Source organism: Sparus aurata, chromosome 15 (assembly GCF_900880675.1).
Source record: "Sparus aurata chromosome 15, fSpaAur1.1, whole genome shotgun sequence".
Taxonomy (NCBI): domain Eukaryota; kingdom Metazoa; phylum Chordata; class Actinopteri; order Spariformes; family Sparidae; genus Sparus; species Sparus aurata.
The window spans coordinates 3059237-3069319 of record NC_044201.1 but is presented as its reverse complement, the minus strand read 5'-3'; the positions used below and the strand labels follow the sequence as shown (position 1 = coordinate 3069319).

At 40.3% G+C, this 10083-nt stretch overlaps 1 long non-coding RNA gene across 2 annotated transcripts in view; it reads left to right on the top strand.

Annotated features, from left to right (window-relative positions):
- Positions 1 to 2758: 2758 nt before the first annotated feature.
- The window catches only part of LOC115596080 (uncharacterized), a 31005-nt gene continuing 23680 nt past the window's right edge, over positions 2759 to 10083 (top strand). For both annotated transcript variants that reach the window (XR_003986842.1, XR_003986843.1), the window contains exon 1: positions 2759 to 3327. This is a non-coding gene — a long non-coding RNA (uncharacterized LOC115596080). The remainder of the gene's footprint in view (positions 3328 to 10083) is intronic.

Below are 10083 nucleotides of genomic sequence, written 5' to 3'. Positions count from 1 at the left end.
ACTTGATGGCTTGTCAGAAATGCTTGTCCTTGAAAACCCTATACTCTTAAGGAGCCTGGTTGTATACATGGCTACAAACCCTCTACAAGCAACATCTACAGGGAGCACAGCCACATCGCTATTTCTTGGCTGCTATGCCTGCATATTTCAGGCTTTTGTGTTCGTCGAACGGTTTATGCCTCCAGGTGTGGTTGCATTGACAGAGCAGTTTTGCATCCATGAGGATTGCCCTTAATGATGCTGGAGTTTGGCAGAAAGCACATAGGGATCTTCTCCAACCCACTGGTTTAGGTTCTTGGGTGTAGGATGAACATCGTGGGCTGCTCAGATGATAAAGCTATAAGTCGGCTGCCCTCTATCTCCCAGAGATCTGTTTTCCCAACATTGTCTTCTCCATAGTGCAACCACCTCAGAAAAAATATTTACATTTTTCCTGCTAGTGGCAAAAGACAAGATCATATCAGTCTACATTCTGAGTGCTATATTGTAGTCAACTGGACTTGTTTCATATCATCCAAGAGGCTTCTTCAGTTCTGAGAACTGGTCAAGTCCAGTAAGTTAGAATGAACCATAATCAACATATCAGTCTACATTTTTCATTGCAATTTATTTTTCCCAGTGTGAGTACTCCCATGGTTATTTCAATAAAATCTTTTTGATTGATTAGATAAAAAAATTATAGACTCTTTAAATCTAAGGAATGTGGAACTGTACCTTTAATCCTGTGGCGTATGTATCTTACTAAGTGCCATTCAGTCCATTTCAGTAAAAGACTTCATTTTGGCTATTGTAGAAGCACATACAGTGGGATATACTGACTGTAAAATTGGATGCTTAAAGTATTATTCTATGTCACAAAAACAGCGAGGAGCCAATCAGTCCATTTTGGAGGGCAAGTATTGTAACTGTTGTGAATTACTGTCAGGGTCCTAGAGGGAAAGTAATCCTTGACTCAACACAAGGACTAAATCCAAAAAAAGTGAGAACGAAAGTCAGAAGAACTGTCACTTTTAACTCAACGGGTCCAAGATTTTAGGTTATAAGCAACATTCAACTAGAGAACAGTCGCTTCAATTGTACCTTCCATCATGGGAGTTCTACTATAGTCTGTAATCTCTTCATCTAGTTGGAGAGGGTATAAATGTGAAAGAAGGGGACTTCTCAAAAAGCAATTAAATGATGTAATCTTTTGCTCTTCCTCTCCATCAGTCATTTATCCTTCCCACAGAAAGACAGAAAGATGTCATGGGCAGAAGAAAGACTGATTAATTTACAGTGGACACCACTTAGCCAGTAAAAAGGGTCAATGAGGGACGGAGAGAGCAAAAAGGAGGAATGTAATGAGGAGGCAGGGGAGGAAGGAGGCTGAGTGGGAGGAAGGCAGTGAGCAGTGTCAGATTACAGTGATAGACCGTGAGTCTGAAGAGTGAGTGATTCAGTTGTAGTCACACCTTTACTGTCTCTGAGGGTTTGGTACCGTTCACATTTGAACCGACACGGGTTCCGATACCAGCACCTAGAACTCGATACCGATACCAAATGGTACCTTTTTTCGGTAATGTACTGTTTGATCTGCCTGTCTTTATTGTCCAGTTAATGAGTTGTTCTCCTACCATTTACACATTACCCATTAGCTCAGTTGGCAGAGCAGGCGTACAGAGGCTTTGTCTTTGCTGCCCCAGGTTTGAGTCCCAGCCTGGGGCCCTTAGCTTTGTATTTTTCATTAAACTATACTGTTCAAATTGTATGAAAGTTATGCATAATTAAGGTCATGGCTACTTTGAGTGACACCTACAAGCTGTCGGCTTGGCTTGGCTCAAGCTAATTTGAGTCAACAATATTAACCTCTCTGCCATTTTTGACATGGGGCCTGCCAAACAACATGCTGGTGCCTTCTGGAGAACTCATAATGCAAATATCGAGGTACAGACACCTTTTTTTTAAATTAACAAGCAGCCCTGAGAATGAGTATCAGCTACGAGAGTACTTCATTGTGACTTTTTTCAATGCTGGGTACTTCTTTCAGGGAAATCTCAAATCTCAAAGACCCCAGCATTCAAAAACTGGAAGTTGTACGTGTGGAGTGACCTCAAGCTCATGCATCCTCACACCTTACTGTAAACGTGGATTTATGTTAAGTTAAAAATGACTGAGAAATCACAGTTTCAAAATATGTCAGTTTTGTGTTATTCCCAAAAGCTGAGAGATGAAATATAGTTTTAAGTTAAACTCTTGTGACCTGTTATGAATGACATCTGTGCTGTGCTACAGCTCTCACACTTATGATAACAAAGACCACAATAATTGATTCAGTTGTCAGGAATAAACACTGGGATCCTTTATCTGCTTTACTGCCCCACAGACTTTCTGTCGAGGCCATTAGTGATGGCTGCTGAAGGGAGAACATGTCAATTATTAACCACCAGGTCATTGTTTAGAAGGTCTAGTATCTGCTGACTGCAATAGCGAAACACAGAAACTGGTGGATTTAAAGCGGCAGTACATTATGTTAACAGCTTCACTTTCAGCTGAGTCACTAATAAACATTAGTTTAGGTAATACGTGCTTTGGAATTTTTCATCCTGTAAATTTGGTGAATGGATAATACATCTCGGGATAGTTTAGTGATTACTCAGCATGCCACATTCATATACTGATGGCACTGGCTGCCATACAAGGTGCGGACCTGCTCACCTGCTATGTATGTCTATGCTCAGAATCAGCTGGCGGGGCTTCCGGTTGAGCAGGCTATGGAGTGAGACACTGTGGGGGAGGCTGCCGCGGACTGCGTCTCTTACTGACCGCTAGATTGTATGGTTGGGAGTGACCTCAAAATAAGAGACAAAGAGGAAGACATGCTACTCAAACTCTACTCTGGCCTTGACCTGTGGTCGCAACTCCAACCTGTTGACCCCACTGCCTTAAAACTTGAGCTCCTAGCCGACTAGCGTGAGGACAAAGCGGACATCTTTAAGACAGAAGCTCTCGGTGGGGGATTTATCTGCAATTAAACTTCAACTGCCAGCAGTAAAGACAGAGCAGCGGCTCGTGCACAGTTGGGAAAGTTACCGTGGTGGAAATGGAGCAGAGATGATCAACTCGCACTGATGATATTGTCTGATTCAAGACAAGTTTGTTACTCTCAACGCTTATGTACGGAGCCCCAGAAATGACATGGCCACAAAATACTAAACTGTGGCCACGAAATACATATAACGTGCTCACGAAATACTAAATAACAATATTAGTATAATTACTGGACAGCTGGGTACACAAATCGAGCCCACCTTCTCTAGAACCTGCAGTAGCCTACATGATGACCTTCAGGTGAGTGTCTTTTCTTACTCTGCCACATGAGTGGATTTTTCTTTTTTGGTAACTGATGTTTTTAATAGTATTTCTTCATGTCCATTCCAATGGACGCCACGACGAGATGGGCGTAAAATGTCATAAAAACTTAAGAAAAATAAGGCTGAGTTTTCTACCTAGCAATCAATCAGATATGACCTAAACATCTGGAACTGGATGTTTGCATGGTTTTGAGTCTGTGTACAGTTCTGAACATGCACATGAACGTGATAGGTGTATCACTGCGTGGGTAGGGAACAGCAGTGAGGTAAGGAAAACCAGAAATGACACAATCTTGTGAAAACATGTACATGAACACATGAACACAATAGATGTATGATTGTAGATAAGATTACCGGAAAAAAATTACTGGAAATTCCAACATATAACTTGAACTTGATGTTTTCATACACTACCAGTCCAAAGTTTGAACAAATCTTCTCATTTAATGGTTTTTCTTTATTTTCATGACTATTTACATTGTAGATTCTCACTGAGGGCATCAAAACTATGATTGAACACATATGGAATTTTGTAGTAAACAAAAAAGTGTGAAATAACTTTGAATATGTTTCATATTTTAGATTCCTCAAAGTAGCCACCCTTTGCTTTGTTGACAGCGCTGCAAACCCTCGGCCTTCTCTCAATGAGCTTCATGATGTAGTCACCTGAAATGGTTTTCACTTCACAGGTGAGCCTTGTCAGGGTTCATTTGTGGAATTTCGTGCCTTCTTAATGGGGTTGGGACCATCAGTTGTGTTGTGCAGAAGTGCCCTCTTGAGAGCCAAAACGTGTGCTAAAGTACCTTCTTGGGAGCCAAAACACACGCTAAAGTGCCCTCTTGGGAGGCACAACGCGTGGTAAAGTGCCCTCTTGGGACCAAAATCCGCGCTAAAGTGCCCTCTTGGGAGCCAAAACACGCGCTAAAGTGCCCTCTTGGTTGGCAAACACACTAAACTGGCCCCATGGCTGGTTAAAACATGATAAACTGCCCTCTTGGGGGCCCAAAACGCCATACTTTACCTATGAAAAGCTTACAGGTATTTTGTTTCTTTATATACTGACACTAAACATGTGAGTGTTAGCTAAACCTGCCCAACTCCTGATGTCCATTGCAATGGACTTCGGACTTTGAAAAAATCCTATTAATTAATGATATGATATATGTTCAAAATAACTTCAAATATTATCACTTGCAACAGTAAAAATTATACTGACGGCAAATTTGTTTGGCCAGCATGAACATAACTTTCTATTTTGGACTGAAAATGGGCACTTACTCTTCCCTGCACTTGCTCCGCCATACTTTTCTTGTCCGATGTCTGTCACTCTCTCTGAGCGTGCTCAAAGTCATGACATGATTGTGATTGGATAATTAGGGTCCAATCGGTAACCAGCATTGCTGACATCATTCAATTACAGAGTATTTATTGGTTTAGAGACAGAAATATGACATGTCCATTCCAGTGGACACAGGGTCTGAAGGGGTTCAATTAGTATTTAGTGCGCACGTTAAAGCTATATTGCAGCCATATTATTATAATTATTTTTTTTTACCATGTCATGTCCGGGGCTATACTTATGTGACCAAACTGGAAAAATACATGTGAAGATCTGGAAGCTTGATCGCGCCTTTTAGGCCAGTCAATCTAGCCCAAAAAAACATTTGCAAAAGAAATGTCTCATAGTTATTATTGGTCCTAATACCCTCCTGAATCATATATTAAAAGTCTACTGTCGCAAATGGAGTGGAACATATTTTTTTCGAGATTAAATGCCAAAGTTGTGCCAAACACTCAAAGTAAATGTTCAATTAATAGCTTTCACTATGAAACTTCTCCAGTTGATTAGTGACATTATACCAAAGAAAAAATGTATTTCAAGTTTTTGAGATTTTACGTATGCAAATTAGGCACTTCATCATAAAAATCATAATTTGCATTTATTACAAAACACAAAATCTAAAAATTGGATGAAGCCAGATTAAAAATGTATTGTTTCATTGTTGACACATTAGCAAAAAGACAGAAGGGACTGTGTCTATGTTTCTATATGATCCCATACATTAGAAAATATTATTTAGAGTCATCAAAAAATCTATTTTTGCCATGTTTTTGGTATAAAATGTAGAAAAAATCAGGCTATTGAAAATATATCAACAGAACTCCTCCCTAATCAAATACAAAATATAGATAGGAAGAAATCTGTAAAGATTAGTTTATGCAGGTGTTACTGAAGTAGAGATTTCTCCTCCACAGTGTACAAAATCCTAATTATGAGAAAACACCCTTTAAAGATTATAGCGAAAGGGAATACATTTTTCGGAGGAAACCACTATTATAGTCTATTTACCAGCCCATAGAGCCCCATTGTGAAGCCGGAAATGTTGAGTACACCAGAGTTTTATGTTAGAAATGTACAGTATGGATCCCCAGCATTAGGAAACTGCCGAATGCTAACTTGCATATGTTTGGCAATTTGCATAATTAGCATTAGTAGCGTTAATTATAGGGGTGTAACAATTCATCTACTACATCGATGAATCGATTTATATTCCTACGATCCAACTGCATCGATCTGTGCTCGGCAAGTTGGCCTTCCAGGCGACATACATCGTTTGAAATGGTAAAGAATCAATACTAGGGAATTGCACATTGGATGTAAGCACTGCAATCTTTAAGGATGTGTGTTTTTTTAGCACTTTTAACGATAAAGACATGTTAAACGTTACTAAATTCAGTCTGCCTGTCTGTGATGTCATCGGCAAGTGCTGGCTAGGGATCGACTGATTTTTTAGGGCCGATGCCAATACGGATTTTTTTTTTCATCAGCCTTAGCCAATGACCAATATGGACTGCCGATTTTCTTGAGCCGATTTTTTGAGCCAATACTACTTTTGCTCCCTCAATTTACATCATAAAAATTACACAATGATGATAACAAATGTTACGAGTCTCAATTTTTAAAAAAGGAACATTTGTTGAAATTAAAAAAGGTGAGGTAGAACAAGAACAAGTAAACAATATTTAACAAATATTAAAAACAGGTGAGGTAGAACAGTGCTCTGGAATTGCTGCCACACTGGATTGGTTTTCTGCTCTGCAGCGTCTCCAGCAACACGGAGCTGCCTGTGGACGCCTGTCTATAAATAATGCCGGATCGGCGAACTCAGCAGCCCGCATCGGCCGATGCTGATACACATAAAAAACGCAAAAATCGGCCGATAATATCGGCTGACCGATGTATCGGTCTATCACTAGGTCCAGCAGCAGCGTGAATCTTAGAACAACAACAAAACGCAGCATGGCGGATGGTAGAGGAGACGGCGAGTGTGTGTGGAACACTTTGGCTTTTGCAAAGACGGAGGTGTTCTAATTAAGTCGCTCACGGTTTGTAGAATATGTAAAAGCCAAGTAAAAAAACACGGCAACACGACTAATCCGTCATACACCTACTAAGGCGACATGGGATTTCACACAACGTTGACCGTCCAGGCACCTCTTGCAGCGTTACTGCTGCAGCAGCAGCGCAAGGTAATGTCAGCTCTGAGGAATGTCGATTGCACTATATTTTTGGTATTACTAATGTACTCTTTTTATGTTGTGAACAACAGCAGAAGTAGCAGGTAAACCTACTGCTAATTCAACCTGAAGAAATGTTGGTTGCACTTACTGTATTCTTTTTATATTGAAAATGAGAGCAGAAAGGGTGAACCTCCTGGTTGCACTTCATTCAAATAAAAGGTTAATACATTTGCCATTAATTGTTGTTTACTTGTTTATATCCATAATTGATTTAAACCTGATTCTCTTACAAGAAACAACAGGGATCTAGGAAACTTCACCTGTACTGTCCAGTATCCAGGTATTTATTTCACAGTTACAGTGGTTGAATTTTTGGCTAAAAAGTTACTGAATCAATTTCAAGTCACTGAATTGTTTCGTATCGGATCATTTTAGAATGAACCAAGATCGTCCTTGAATCATCAACCATGAATCGTGATACGAATCGAATCGTTGTTGAAATGAATCGTTACACACCTAATTAATTAGCATTAATTGCCTATATGGGCAATATTTCAGCAACTGCTTGGCCGATTTGGACAATATTGGAGTGGTTTTGGTTGGTTACTGAGGATGCTGAATCCATTTCTGACACTGATGATCCATCTTGAGTAGTTCTGATGACTGGCGGCAAAGAAATAGGGCAGCATCTCTTCAAGGCATGTTGTTGTTGCAACAGCCAGTCTCCCTCTCTTTCTGCTCGCCAGAACTCGTGAGCTATTAGGTTTGGGGTGATGAAGCAAAGTAGGCTTACTTTTTTCGGTAGTTGTGGTAACATTAACTGTTGATGTATTAATTACTGTGGATTAAGTCTCTGGATTTTGCGCAAAATAACTCCTACCATATTTTAACAATTTAAACCACCCCAAGAGATGGTTTAGAAGTAGGCTAAGTTGTAACACGTTGTGCAACTGGTGCACATAGAGTCTTCTGCTTTGATAATTTTGGCTATACTTGTGTTTTAAAACCTGTTCCAGGACCTGTTCTACCTGTAACTTGTATTATATTCCTTTCTCTTTATTATTTAGCCATAGTCATAGTATTCTAGTTTGATATGGTACTTGCCTTTGTTATCTCCAATGTCACCTCAGAGTGTAAGGTTATGTGAATTATAATGTACATATTCTGCATCATTTCGATAATTGTGTTCATAAATATCCTGCAATTTATTTTTATAGACATTTTATAGATTCAGCTAAAGCTATTCAGCTATTCAGCTTTCACTCAAAATTCATCAAAATTGGCCCACTGGGAGCACTTTTATATAGGTATATATCCATCCAGCCAGTATTCCGACCGACTCTCTTGAACGTACTTGTCCGTCCGCGCGTAAGTAATTGTTGTGATATGGTCATATTCTCTGCCTGATCAGACTAGTTGTGTTTGGACATCATCCCGACCCAATCGGGCTCTCAGGCATACAAAAACTTTTTAGGTGAAGAAAGTGCGCTTTTTTTTCTTTTAATTTTAAATGTTATTTTATACACAGACACACACATACATAGATACAATGAACAGACAAACAACCATCAAAAAATTATATACATATAAGAAAGTGGCCGTGATCTGACCTACGACCCAGCACGTGACGCATTTGTCCAACACGCACCAGAGCAGGTCAGCACACGCAGCGGTGGTAGCCCTATGGTGGTAGAACAACAGAGAGTAAAGTAAGTAACCTTTTCATGTTCTCTGAGTTTGATTGTAGTAAAATACTGTCACTGTCAGGCACACTGTCCGTAGAGAGGCTGCAAGTTCCTAAATTTTGGTGTTTTCTTTTGTTGAATCAAACTTAATACCTAGCTGCTAATACGTAACACGTGAACTATCATATTTTCTCACCGAATTAACTAGGCTGCAATGGCCTGCTGCTAGCTGCTAACAGCATTTCAGCGCACTCTGTATAGAGCCGGGAGGAATTATTGCAGTTCAAATTGGGTCCCTCCCTTCGGGCTCAACTTTGTGTCCTCCGGCACCTGACAGAAGCAGTTGTCAGGACCGCAAAGGACTAACAGCAATATCGGCAGGGCTTAGCATCCGCTGCTAACACTGGGCCAGATCACAGCTGAATCGGGGGGACATTTGGACGTCATTTCCAGGACGCGGTCACAAGACGTCCTCTCGAAGACATAAACTGGACCGGTATGTGGTCGGCTTAGGGTCATTAACAAGCCGTTGATTTGACGTCTTGGTTAGGACGTCCTGGTTATGACGTCGAAAACATCGCCTATTTAGCCTAGTCCGGAACGTCACCGAATGACGTCAAGACGCCGGCAATCTGACGTCATTTGGCTTGCTGGGTTCTTAATGTGGATAGGCTGCGTCCGAAATTCCATACTAACATGCTATTGAGTATGCTATAACAGTATGTGAGATTTTTTAGTATGTCCGAAACCATAGTATGAACCCAATAGTACGTGAGGTGCATACTATTTCCGGTAAATATTAAAGTATGCAAGCACTATGCCGGCATAAATATCCCACAATGCAATGCAGCGGTGACGACAACAACAACACAACAGACAATGGTGGATATCGACCAATGCAGCTCTGGTGTAATGTTAATTAATTAACGTTAGCTCCTTAGTTAACTCAGTTAACATTACAACCACAACAGTGTGTCATCATAAGTGAAACCTTATACTTAAGTAAAAGCCAAATAAAATATGTTTTACACAAGTATCATTGCAGATTGCCGGTAGAGGTGAGGTTGACACGGGTTACCACGGTTACGCATCTCCAATCAAACTGGCAAGAGGCTCTCAGGAATTGCATCACTTCCACGCTAAGCAGTGCGTCTGAAAAGATACATACTGCTGTTATTCACTCAAAAGTATGTTGGACGATAGTACACATATTGAGTATGTAGTGTATAGTATGGAATTTCGGACGCAACCAAAGTGTTGGCCAAATTATTGGCTTCTCATTTAGAGAGTGTGCTGCCATGTATAATGTCTGAGGAACAGAATGGATTCATTAGGGGGACGGACATATTTTTTAATACTCCTTTTTGATTTGATATATTCCAAGGGCCATGCTGAACTCCTTGAGATTGTAATGTCCCTTGATGAAGAGAAAGCATTGCACAGGGTCAAATGGGAGTATCTTTTTGCAGTGTTGGTAAAATGTGGGTTTAGTGACAAGTTTCTTCTCTGGATTCACCTCTTATACA